The sequence below is a fragment of the Balaenoptera acutorostrata genome, chromosome 3, assembly GCF_949987535.1.
Source record: "Balaenoptera acutorostrata chromosome 3, mBalAcu1.1, whole genome shotgun sequence".
Classification (NCBI taxonomy): Eukaryota; Metazoa; Chordata; class Mammalia; order Artiodactyla; family Balaenopteridae; genus Balaenoptera; species Balaenoptera acutorostrata.
In genome coordinates this window covers 169,736,676-169,749,539 of record NC_080066.1, presented here as the reverse complement: position 1 = coordinate 169,749,539, position 12,864 = coordinate 169,736,676, and the positions used below count along the sequence as shown (strand labels likewise).

Genomic DNA, 12,864 nt, shown 5'->3' with positions numbered 1-12,864 from the left:
GTCTTTGGCTATTATGAATAATGCTGCTATGAACATTCTTGTACAAGTCTTTTGGTGAATATATGTAGGCATTTCTTTTAGGTGTCTCCATAGAACTAGAACTGTTGGTCACAGCATATGCATATGTCCAGCTTAGAAAATACTGCTAAACAATTTTCCAAAGTGCTTGTACCATTTTATACTTCTACCAGCAGTGCATGAGTGGCCCCACCCTATATTTTTTAGGAAACAAAAGTGACAAACTTCCTAGTACATAAATTTCTAGTATATCCATAATGAACTACCTACCTAATAGCCCATAGAATTTTCTGTTATTCTGTGTATGATTTACTTAGGTCACATAAATTTTTTCTTTCCCTATAAGAGAGTTTCAAAAAATTTTTACAATTAGTTTTTATTTATTTATTTATTTATTTATTTATTTTCAGCTGCATTGGGTCTTCATCGCTGCTCGCGGGCTTTCTCTAGTTGCGGTGAGCAGGGGCTACTCTTCGTTGCGGTGCGCGGGCTTCTCATTGCGGTGGCTTGTCTTGTTGTGGAGCACGGGCTCTAGGCACACGGGCTTCAGTAGTTGTGGCTTGCGGGCTCAGTAGTTGTGGCTCATGGGCTGTAGAGCACAGGCTCAGTAGTTGCGGCACACGGGCTTAGTTGCTCCGCGGCATGTGGGATCTTCCCGGACCAGGGATGGAACCCGTGTCCCCTGCCTTGGCAGGTGGATTCTTAACCACTGCGCCACCAGGGAAGTCCCTACAATTAGTTTTTATTCTGCTAGACTGCTTGGTTAGAAGGTCTTCTTTCATGGGCACCACCTCCAGTACCATTAAACCATAGAGGAAAGTCCAGGGATCTTTATATCTGTACCTCTTTCAACTTGGATATTTTGCTTTTTGCAGTGCCTTTTGTTGTCCATGGTGGCCACCAAATGTGGGAGGCAGGGAGAAAGTGTTCAGACTTAGTTCTTCACAGTCACCACCTTTTTGGCTTTATGATACTGGTATGTGGTAATCAGGTCAGACATAATCGCAAAATCTATTATATCCTTGTCTGTGGCTGTGCCTTACAGTGTAATTTCCCCTCCAAATCAGAGATGTTAATAATGGAGATTTATAATGCAACTAATAGTTACTTTAGAGTGAATCTTAGGAGTTCAGGTAAAAACATACAAAATATTGAGTACTTAGTATGTGTTAGGCGTCTCCTGGAGAACAAGTGGCATTGTACCAGCAGATACTTGTGTTCAAGGAAGTACTTGTTTAAGGAAGCAAACGCACTTTTCTGAAGTTTCACTAGAATAGAAGTCACCTCTAGTTAATAAGTATGTTGGGCATTGAGAAGGCAGTATGTAGTGTCGGAAATACTTTATCTTAAGACATGCCCAGATGTATTCTTGGAGGCCAAGGCTTGCTCATTTATCTATTGAGAGACCTTGGGTAAGTTGCTTATCTGAGTCCAAGCCTCCTAATCTAAACTGAGAAGAGTAAAACCTACATTGCAGGATTGTCGAGAAGATTAGAGGAAGTGCATGCAGAGGACACAATGCTTGGTGTAGAGTTGTGTTCAGTAAAGGATAATTGTTATTGGTCTTTTAAATCAACTGTTGGCAATTCAGAGCATCCTTTACTTTGGATGCATAGGCAACTTCCTATCCAGAAACTTCATGTAGTTATAAAATTTTCTCTCCAGATGGTGCCCCTTTGCAGTTAATTCTCCACGCTGACCCTAGGCAACCAATGATCTGCTTTTTGTCACTATACATTAGTGACAGATTCTTCTGTTCTAGAATGTAGACATGTTTTCATATCTCTTGGATAAATGCCTAAGAATGGAATGCTGGATCACTGGATGTGTATATATACATTTCATTTCAGTTCTGTTGAGGTGTATTGACATCTAATAACCTGCACATATTTAAACTGTACAATTTGATGAATTTTGACCTCTATGTATATACCTATAAAGCTATCATCACCATTAAGATAATGAACATACCCATGACTCCCCAAAGTAACTTTGTGCTCCTTTGTAATATCCTCTCCCTTTCTTCTGATAGCCTCTCCCACTCCAGGCAACCACTGATCTGCTTTCTGACACTACAGATTAGTTTTCAGTTTGTAGAATTTTATAGAAATGAATCATACAGTAGCTACTCTTTCGTCTGGCTTCTTTTACTCAACATAATTATTTGGAATTTCATTCATGATGTTGCATGTATCAATAGTTTATTCCTTTTTATTATTGTTAATTATTCCATTTTAAAGATATAGCACACTTTGTTTATCCATGCACCAGTTGATAGACATTTGGGTAACTTCAAGTTTTTGGCGATTACAAACTAAGTGCCTGTAAACATTCATGTATAGATCTTTGTGTGGACATGTGCTTTCTTTCCTCTGGTGAATAGCTAGCAGTGGAATGGCTGTGTCATATAGTAGGCATATGTTTACATTTTCCAGAAACTGCTAAACTGTTTCAAGTGATTATACAGTTTTACATTTCCACCAGCAGAGTATGAGAGTTTGAATTACTCCATATACTTACTGACACTTGGTATGATCAGTCTTTTTGGTTTTAGGTCATTCTGGTGGTATTACCAGCGGTCTAGTGTAGTAGTATTTCATTGTATTTATAATTTGGATTTCCCAAATGACCAGTGGACATTGAACATCTTTACATGTGATTATGAGTCAGATTGCTGTGGTCTAATTTTGATGAGGTCTAATTCATTGAATTTTTTCATTATAGTTAGTGCTTTTTGTGTTATATGTAAGAAATCTTTGCCAAATCTAGGTCAATTAAATTTTTTTCCTGTGCTTTCTTTTAGAAGTTTTGAGGTTTTAGCTCTTAATTTCAGGTCTGTGATTCATTTCCACTTAAATTTTGTATGCAGTGTAAGGTAAGGATTGAGGTTAATTTTTTTTTTCCACATAGCTGTAGTGTACAGTGGAAAGGGCCAGTTTGCTACTGTAAGAATCAGGGGACCTGGTGTCTATCTCTGCTATCACATTCAAGTCACTTAAGTTCTTCAGACATCATTTCCCCCTCTTCTCTCCAGACGATATGATGGGTTGGGCCTCAGAATTTAAAGTTCCATCTTGCTTCAGCAGGCTGTCTTCAATTCTAAGAAAGAAGATAAGGAAAAGATGTTGAACCTCAGTTTCTTATTTCATCCACTAGGCGGTGCTAATGGACATCCCTGTAAGGGCAAAAACTCCTTGGACAGGTGAACAGTTTCAGAGCTTTTAAAAAAGGTCACCTTTGAAGAAGATATTCATAATTCAGAAAGTGCCTGTGTTTCATTAAGGAGTAGATGCAATAATATTATAACAAAACCAAAAATACTGTTTATCACCGAAAAAATATTAGAGTAGAACAATATTTTCTTTAAAGAGTTCTGTATATTTGGTTTTAATATGTTTTGGGCAGAATGAGAGTTATATGGCTAGCATAAAAATATTTACATATTCAGGTGAAAAATTAGACTGAGAAGTCTGATGGATTTAGAATTGTCATAGAAATTCTCTTGGTAATAAGCTTGTAAACTGTATTTGCTTGGAAATACTTTTGGTAATAAAATTATAAACTATATTTCCTTGAGTAGTAGACATTGTTGAAGAGGAAAAGGATTCACAAAAGTACAGCCTGGGCATCTCTCTTTGTAGCTCTGGTGATGGTGGGGAGGAAGGGAGGGGGGATGATTTACACATACAGTTTGTGTGTGTGTGTATCTCACATAATTTTCCTCTTATTTGTGGGGGTTTTCCAGATACCTTCCTGTTATTCGTTTCTAGTTTAATTCTGTAATGGGCACAGAACAGACTTTGCTTGAATTTATTTCTTTTAAATTTGCTGAGGTTTGTTTTTTGGCCAGAACATGGGTCGATCTTGGTGATTATTCCATGTATATTTGAATGTGTATTCTCCCGTTGTTGGTGTAATGTTCTATAAATGTCAGTTAGTAAACTTGATTGATATTTTTCAGATCTTTTGTATCTCTAAGGATATTTGCTACTTGTTCTACTGACTAAACAACTGGAATACTGAAGTCTCTAACTATAATTGCAGATTTGTCTACTCCTTTCAAATATATCATTTTTACCAGTAGTTTATGTATTTTGATATTTGTAATTAATGCATATACAATTAGGGTTGTTATATTTTCTTGGTGAAGTAACCCCTCGTAGCTATGTAATGTTTGTTTTTATCCCTAGAAATATTCCTTGTGTGAAGTCTACTTTATCTGATAGTGATATACTCACTCCAGCTTTCTTTTGGTTAGTGTTTACACAGTATATCTTTTAATGCCCTTTTACTTTTTTAAAAAAAATAATTTTTATTTTGGAATTATTTTAGATTTCCAGAGAAGTTACAAAGATAGTTTAGAGTTACTATATGCCTATTACCAGTTTCCCCTAAAGCTAACATCTTACGTAACCGTGGTATATTTGTTAACAGTAAGAAATTAACATTGGTATAACACTATTTACTAAGTGCCAGACTTTGTTTGGATTTCACCAGTTTTTTCACTAATGTCCTTTTTTTCCTGTTTCAGAATCTAATCCAGGATATCACGTTGCATTTAGTTATCCCATCTCCTTCGTCTCCTCTGGGCTATGACATATTCTTAGTCTTTCCTTGCTTTTCATGATCTTGATAGTTTTAAAGAGTACTGGTCAGGTGTTTTGTAGAATGTCCCTCAACTTGTGTTTGTCTGATGTTTTTCTCACTGTTAGATTGGAGTTATGGGCTTTTGGGAAGAATACCGTCGAGGAGACGTGCCTCTCTCATCCCATCATTTCAGGGGTACATGACATCAGCATGCCTTTTCACTGGTGATGTTAATCTTGATCACTTGGTTGAAGTTGCGTCTGCCAGATTCCTCCACTGTTTGAGTGGTGAGAGAGGACCTCCCAGCCTTGTTCCTGATCTTTGGGGGGAAAGCATTCAGTCTCTCATCATTAAGTCATTAAGTATGATGTTGGCTGTAGGTTTCTTATGGATACTATTAAGTTAAGGAAGTTTCCTCAAGTCCTAATTTGCTGACAGGTTTTTTAAAATCATGAATGAGTATTAAATCTTGTTGAAGGTTTTTTTCCTGAATCTATTGATATCGTATATGGCTTTTCTTATTTAGTCCTTAATATGGTGAATTACACTGATCAGTTTTCAAATGATGATCAGCCTTGCATTCTTGGGATGAAATCTACTTGGTCATGATGTATGAGTCTTTTATGTGTTTCTGGACTCTATTTGCTACTATGTTTTTGAGGATTTTTGCCCTCAATGAGAGATATTGGTTTGCAGTTTTATTATAATATTTGTGCCTAGTTTTTGGTTTTAGGGGAATGCTCATGAGATGACTTGAGATGAGATGAGATGACTTGGGAAGTGGTTTTCTATTTTTCAGGAAGAGATTGTCTAGAATCGATATTATTTCTTCCCTAAATGTTAGGTAGAATTCACCCATTAAACCATCTGGGCCTGGAATTTTATTTTTGAAAGATTTTTAACTAAAAATTCTATTTATTTAATAGATATATGGGTATTTGGGTCATTTATTTCTTCTTGAGTGAGTTTTGGTAGTTTTTGTCTTTCAGGTACTTAACTATTTCATCTGATAACTGAATTTATTGGCATCATATTATGCTATGCTAGTATCCCCTTTTAATGTTTGTGGGACCAGTAGTGATGTCCTCTCTTTTATTCCTCATATTGGTAATTTGTGTCTTCTCAGTTTTTTTTCTTGTTTACCATGGCTAGAGGTTTACCAGTTTTTTGATCTTTTCAAAGAACCAGCTTTTGGTTTTATTATTATTATTTTTTAATGTTTTCCTGTTTTCAATTTCACTGATTTTTCTTCTCATATTTATTACTTCCTTCCTTCTGGTTGCTTTACGTTTAGTTTTCCCTTCTTTTTCTAGTTTTCTAAAAAATTATTTATTTATTTATTTTTGGCTGCGTTGGGTCTTCATTGCTGCATGTGGGCTTTCTCTAGTTGCCGCGAGCGGGGGCTACTCTTTGTTGCAGTGCGTGGGCTTCTTATTGTGGTGGCTTCTCTTGTTGTGGAGCACGGGCTCTAGGTATGCAGGCTTCAGTAGTTGTGGCACTTGGGCTCAGTAGTTGTGGCTCACGGGCTCCAGAGCGCAGGCTCAGTAGTTGTGGCACGCGGGCTTAGTTGCTCTGTGGCATGTGGGATCTTCCCAGACCAAGGATTGAACCCATGTCGCCCGCACTGGCAGGCGGATTCTTAACCACTGCGCCACCAGGGAAGTCCCTTCTTTCTCTAGTTTCTTAAAAGGAAGCTCAGGTTATTGATTTTTAGATCGTTCTTCTAGTATATGCATTTTAATGCTATAAATTTCCCTTTAGCTGCATCCTACAAATTTTGATATGTTGTATCTTCATTATCATTTAGTTGAAAAAGTTTTTAAATTTATCTCAAGACTTCTTCTTTGACTCATGAAACTCATGAGTCATTTAGAATTGTGTTGTTTCATTTCCATATATTTGGAGATTTTCTGCATATCTTTTTGTTACTGATTTCTAATTTAGTTCCATTATGGTTTGAGCATGTACTTGCTCTGATTTCTGTGACCTCCCCTTTTTCCCCATTACAGCTCTGACTTCATTTCTTACTCTTCCCTTCTTCGCTTAGTGTGTACTCCAGCCATCCTTGCTATTCATTAAATACACCAAATACACATTTACCTCAGGGCTTTTGCACTTGCTGTTCCTTCTGCTTTTAATGTTTTTTTCCTCAGGTGTCGGCATTGCATTGCTCGCTCTATCACTTCCTTCAGATCTTTTCTCAAATTTGGGTTGTCTGCTTATCTGGGCTAAACGGCACCAACATCTACTTAACGTCACAGGTTACACACCCGGGAGTATCCTCAGTTTTTCCTGTTCCTCATCTCTGCTGTTTACGCAGATTAAATCTTTTTTTTTTTTTACAAAGTAGGAACATTCACACGGTTTCCGTAGTTTTCTGAGATAACACATTGTTTAAAAACCATTTGTTTCATCAAGATGGTTTTCAAATACTGGATTAGCAGAAACCTGCTGGAGGGTCAGAAATTCTAGCGTTTTACTCATTTCTTTCGGTATAATGGTGGGTAAGTAGATGTGACCTCCTTTCTTTTTTTTTTTTTCTTCAAGAAAAATATTTCTTAATGTTCCAAAATGGCATATATTTTATTAGTTAACTCTAGTCTCTTATTTATTATACAGGAGTATATATATAATCCGTCTCTAGGCTAATTTTATGTTTCTTTTTATTCAGCAGTGAGAGCTATGTAACTTGTGTTTTTCTTTTAATCCCTGTTGCTAAGAAACACAGAGCACAGCCACAAACCAGCTGTGTGACCTTGGGAGCATCGTTTAGCTCCTCTGAATCCTGTCAGTGAAGTGAGGGAGCTGTACTAGTCATGCTGCCGAGACGCCTCCTTGCTCTGTGACTCTGTAAACTTAACTCCCTGCTCACCCTGGTTATCAGCTTTCCTCAGGTGGTTAGTACATACATTTCTCTTCTCCTTCAAAATTATTTACTTTTCTCTAGCTAAAAAATCCCCCCCCCCCCAAACTCAGGATATACTAGTCAGCTCTGATTCTTTTAACTAGTATTTTCTAAAAAAATACTAAAGTGTTCAATATTTTGCATGTTTAAACATGTGTGCTGCTCTAAATCCTTTTGTGTAGTTAATCAGAATATACATAGGAATAGAATGACTTGTTATTTTATTTAATCATTATTTCATAGTAAAAGTCACTACATATTGTGATTTTAAAAGTCCATTATACTGCTTAGTTTCTTCATGATTCCCATACGAAAAGCATATGGACCTAGTCTGGACAACATATTAAAATCTTGAGATAGGGCTTCCCTGGTGGCGCAGTGGTAAAGAATCCACCTGCCAATGCAGGGGACATGGGTGCGAGCCCTGGTCTGGGAAGATCCCACATGCCGCAGAGCAATTAAGCCCGCGAGCCACAGCTACTGAGCCTGCGTGCCTAGAGCCCGTGCTCCACAACAAGAGAAGCCCGCGCACTGCAACAAAGACTGGTCCCCGCTCGCTGCAACTAGAGAAAGCCCGTCCACAGCAATGAAGACCCAATGCAGCCAAAAATAAATAAATAAAATAATAAGTAAATTTATTTTAAAAATTTAAAAATAAAATCTTGAGATATATTTATAATTTAGGTAGGATATATACATCATTATTTACTCCTATAGATCCATATTTACTCATTGACTTACAAATGGTGTAAGTAGCAATTATATTTCCTTAGACGATATTTTTCTTCAAGGTAACTATAAGTGGAGGACTGGTAGTTCATATATTGCTGAAAGGAATGATAGGAATGTCTGAACTAGATCTTTTACGATAAGGGACAGTAGGGAGAAAATTGGCTTTGTTTCTCTTAAAGAAGAAAATATTCATGTGAAATTAAATTAATAGTTATTTAGGAACGCATGAGGGATCTTAATTTTGTTGTTTTATTTAAATTAGATTCTTGCTTTGTGGAGGTAGTATCCAGACCCTGGCAATAGCTAGCTAGTTAACCTTGAACAACTTCCATAGTCTCTGTGGATGTTGGTTTCTTTATTGTCATAGTGTAAGGGGGTGAATTATATGTCTAAGGCCCTCTTCAACTCCACCATTCCATTATATCGTATCATTAGCATTAGAGAAAAGGAATCATTGTTTCACACAGCTTTTACAGGTTGATTTGGGGTTGACTGATGAGCTTTTACATTTTGTAATTGATTTGTTTGTACTCCATTTCTTCTGATTTGGTGCCCCATTTACAGTAATAGCAGTCAAATGAGTAGACAGGATCCATGCGTATTGTGTTAGGGACTCGCTTTCTGTGTCCTATTCTCCGCTCCTAGACTTAACATCTCCGACCTGATTTCCAAATACGTGGCTATAGCCTTGGGCTTTTCTCCCAGACTTTGGGCCAGGGCTGCTTGCTGGGTGCTGCCACCACCACGTCTCTACCAGAATGTCTTGCTGGTTTTTCAAACTCAGTGTGCCCAAAACTGAATTCATCACTTTTTATCTAAATATGCCTCCATTTGTTATTGAAGCCTGATCATCCTTTTAAATTGTACTGGAGGGAAACCTGGTAATAATTTTATACGCTTTCTTTTTCTCTCAGTAATTAGTTTTGTATCAAGTCCTATTGATTTTATTTCTGCAAGAAGCCACTCAGATACACAGAATCAGAGTGCTTTGCTTTTATAGTTTTCTTTCTACATGCAGAGCACAGTGACTGGTAGATCCAGAATGTTCAGTGAGTGTTTATGAAGTGATTGAATAAATCCCCTCAGCCTGGGACCTTTGAACACACTGTTCCTTCTATTCTGTCTTGTCACTGATTCCTACTCATCTTTCAGGGCTCGACTTTTCAGGGAAGGCCTCCTTTACCTCCGAACTAAGCGATGTTCTTGATAGTACCGTGTATTGTTCCTGTGTAGGTCTTTGTACACTTAGGATGATTTCGTTGATTTTTGTTGTTTTTTTTAACTTGTGTCTTCTCTGACTGTGAAGCTCTAACAGGGCAGGGTTTGTATCTGTCTGTACCACCATGTCCCTGCCAGGGCTTAGCTCAGTGTCCAGTATATAATAAGCACTCAGTCCATATTTGTCATCTGACAAATTCTCTGGCTAGGCATAAAGCGTTATTAGATTGTGCTGGAGACTCCAGAACCAGTGCCTGGTACCCAGCAGCTCTTGAATAAATACTTGCTGAATTATTGAACATATCAGCCCACCTGTCTTCTATAGGTTAAGTAAGCGGGTCTCCTTCCCTTCCTATGATAGCTGTTTATCATCTTTTCTTTCTGCAGGTGCCAGGATGATTTTTTTCTTTCTGCAGGTGATTTTTTTTCTCTTTCTTTTTTTTATAGCTGTCAGTTACTATTCTGTTTTCCTCCTGGGTTCCTCGCTTACTAGATTGGCTGCTATGTAAACCCAGTCCTCTTAGCTATCCCCTTTCCCTTGCTATGTCCTATATCTATATATTTTTAAAAAATATTTTTCAATGGATTTTTTACTACCATTTGTTAATGGGGAAATAAGCTGATTAAAAAGAATAATGGGAGATATTACAATGTTTCCAGGAATCTTCTAAGTTTGTGTAGTTATTCCTGAACTCATTTTTTACGTACCTTTCAATATTCCTGTTAGAGCTCATGTATTTAGGGCAGACATTAGTAATCTTCCTTTTTACTCTTTGCAAAATACTGTAGAACAATGATTTTCAATTTTTTTTTTTACCATGATTCTTAGTAAGGAATACATTTAAAATTGTGACCTAGTATATACACACGTGTTTGTGTGTGGGAATTAATATATATATAATTGGGACTAAATTTTAATAATTATTATCCTTCTATGTATACTAAATTAAAAACATATCGAAGTTACCATGCAGTATTATCCTGTTAATATTGAAATATATGGAAAAAACCCAAAATAAACAATACAAAAACAAAAATAAGGAAAGATTTATTAATGCAGCAGGTGTGTTTGCTCCTTAGTAAGTTCATTCCACCCCAGAACACTTGAGGATAATGCTCATCTTGCGTACCGTTGTGAGATTTGACGTGGGGTGTGAGGGAGAGAGGAAAGGTTAGAGTAGTTCTAAGATGTGTCCATGGAGAAGCAGAGGGCTGTGTGTACCTCTGTAGATAAAAGGAGGGAGGGGAAAAATGAGCTCAAGTTTTCATATGTGAAGTTGAAGAGCCATTCAAAAGGAAATGCTCTCTTTATTACTGGTGACACTGCTTTAGTCAGAAGAGGAGTTTGTCTCCTCTTCAGAATGCCTGATACTTCTGTATGCTATGTTGACATGACATTGGGATGGTAAAAGACGTATAGTGGAAATTTCAGTAAAAGAATTTGTTGTCACATGAATATTACTAAATAATTTGTGTGCACATTTTTCTCTTGCAAAATTATCACCTTAGAGACATTTTTAGGCTGACAGTTCAGCCACTTCTTATGATAGATGGAACGATGACCCTTAGTGGTCTAGTAGCCCTAGGGTATGGACTTAGAAATCATAGGCTGGAATCCTGGCTCCAATCTTTAGTAGTTGGAATACTTTTGGGAAGTCACATTTTTTTGGGGGGGGGACTCAGTTTCCTCAACTCTAAATTAAGGATATAAATATATTGCATATGTATTGTCAAGATTAACATGATAATGTATGTAACGCATCTTGTGTGGCAATAGACCCTTAAATGTTGGGGTTTTTTTCTTGAAAATGGTTTTTTATTAGATAATTTATTTTTTTTATTTTTCTGAATTTTATTTTATTTATTTTTTTATACAGCAGGTTCTTATTAGTTATCTATTTTATACATATTAGTGTATATATGTCAATCCCAATCTCCCAATTCATCCCACCCTGTCCCCCTACCTGCTTTCCCCAACTTGGTGTCCATTTATTACAAAGGATATTAAAGGATACAAATGAACAGCCAGATGGAAAAGTACCTATGAGGAAGTCCGGAGCACAGGAAGTGCAGTCCCCGTAGGCTTCAGGCACCAGTTGGGCACAGACTATGCCACCCAGGCTCTTGGGGACACACTGGCAAGTTCCTCCAAGAAATGAGTTAAGCTGTGTCCCATGCTGGCTCCGGGGTGGTGGGGAGGCTCACTCGACCTAAGCTTGGTGAATTCCCCCGTTGTCCTTTAGGACTTCCCAAAGTCACCGGACATAGAGACAGTGCGTGGGAAAGGTTTCCCAGATGGTCTGGTGATCCCCACATCGAAAAAAAGATTAACTACCGTGAAGCTGATTTCTCTGCAAGTAACAAAGGACCCAGTTTAGCTTGATTATTGGAGGCAGCCCGACCTTCCCCAACCATCAGTGAGCAACAGGCGAGGCATGAAAACCTGCGGAAAACACCTCCAATACAGGCTGGTTGAGTTGTAAATTAAATGCTAAAACGTTTTCGAGGCTCCAGGCACACAGCCAGTACGTAAACAGCCACTGCGCTAAAACCAAAGCAAGAATACAAGAACTTACGTTCCCGTACATGAGCTAGAACAGAGCCCCTTCAGAGGAGGTACGGCGGGCTCCACCTGTTGCTCCCGCTCCCTAAGCCCGAGAGGAGGACCTACCCGCGCAGCCCATTGCACCCACCGTCCGCGCTCTCGGTACCTGGACTGCGAAAGCCGCCCCGGGCAGCGAATTAAATGCGGGGTCTAGAATGGGGGCGGGACTTCCTTCCCAGCGCGCAGGCGTTCGTGAGCGCAAGCCCCTCCCTGGAACTGCGGTGGACGCGGCCGAGGAGGGCTGGTGCAGCAGTGTCTGAGGCGGTTGGTCGGCTTCCCTAAACGGTGAGTACCGAGGCCGGAGCCGTAGCGGGGCAGGAGCCGTAGCGGGGCCGGGGCCGGAGCCGGCACCCGAGAGGAGCTGGAGGTGGCCTCCCAGCGCGGGGCTCTCCAGGCCGTTGGGTTCTCGGGACCAGAGAGGGCGGCCGGCGGCCTCCTCAAGCGGCCTGGCCGACCCTGCGCCGGGGGCCGCTCGGTTTCTCTGCTTCGTGAGCCGGTTCGTGCCTGACGCGAGGCGCCAGCGCCGGGCTCCTGGCCGGGCGCCAGGAGGAGCGACCCCCACCCCCACCCCCACCCCCGCTTGCTCTCTGGGTCGCAGTCCGCGTCCTCGCCCCCATGTGCCTCCTCCCTTCCCCCCCATCGTTGATCCGGGTTGCTTGTGATCGCGGCGTAGCCCGTGCTGGGGGTGAACCTTCGTTGCGCTCTGGGTTGCTTTGCCGGTGGGGCGCCATGCTGAGCGGTTCTGGACGTGCGTCACCTTTTTGTCTTCGCGTGACGGTCCAAGGATAAACAGACCCTC

General features: G+C 39.6%; 1 long non-coding RNA gene across 1 annotated transcript; it reads right to left on the bottom strand.

The window, feature by feature from the left end:
• Window positions 1–2,197: 2,197 nt before the first annotated feature.
• LOC130707634 (uncharacterized) lies at window positions 2,198–10,332 on the bottom strand. The gene is made up of 2 exons (XR_009007598.1): window positions 10,169–10,332; window positions 2,198–3,117 (listed from the first exon to the last, which is right to left on the bottom strand). It is a non-coding gene; the product is annotated as an uncharacterized LOC130707634 (long non-coding RNA).
• Between the last annotated feature and the right edge of the window lie 2,532 nt (window positions 10,333–12,864).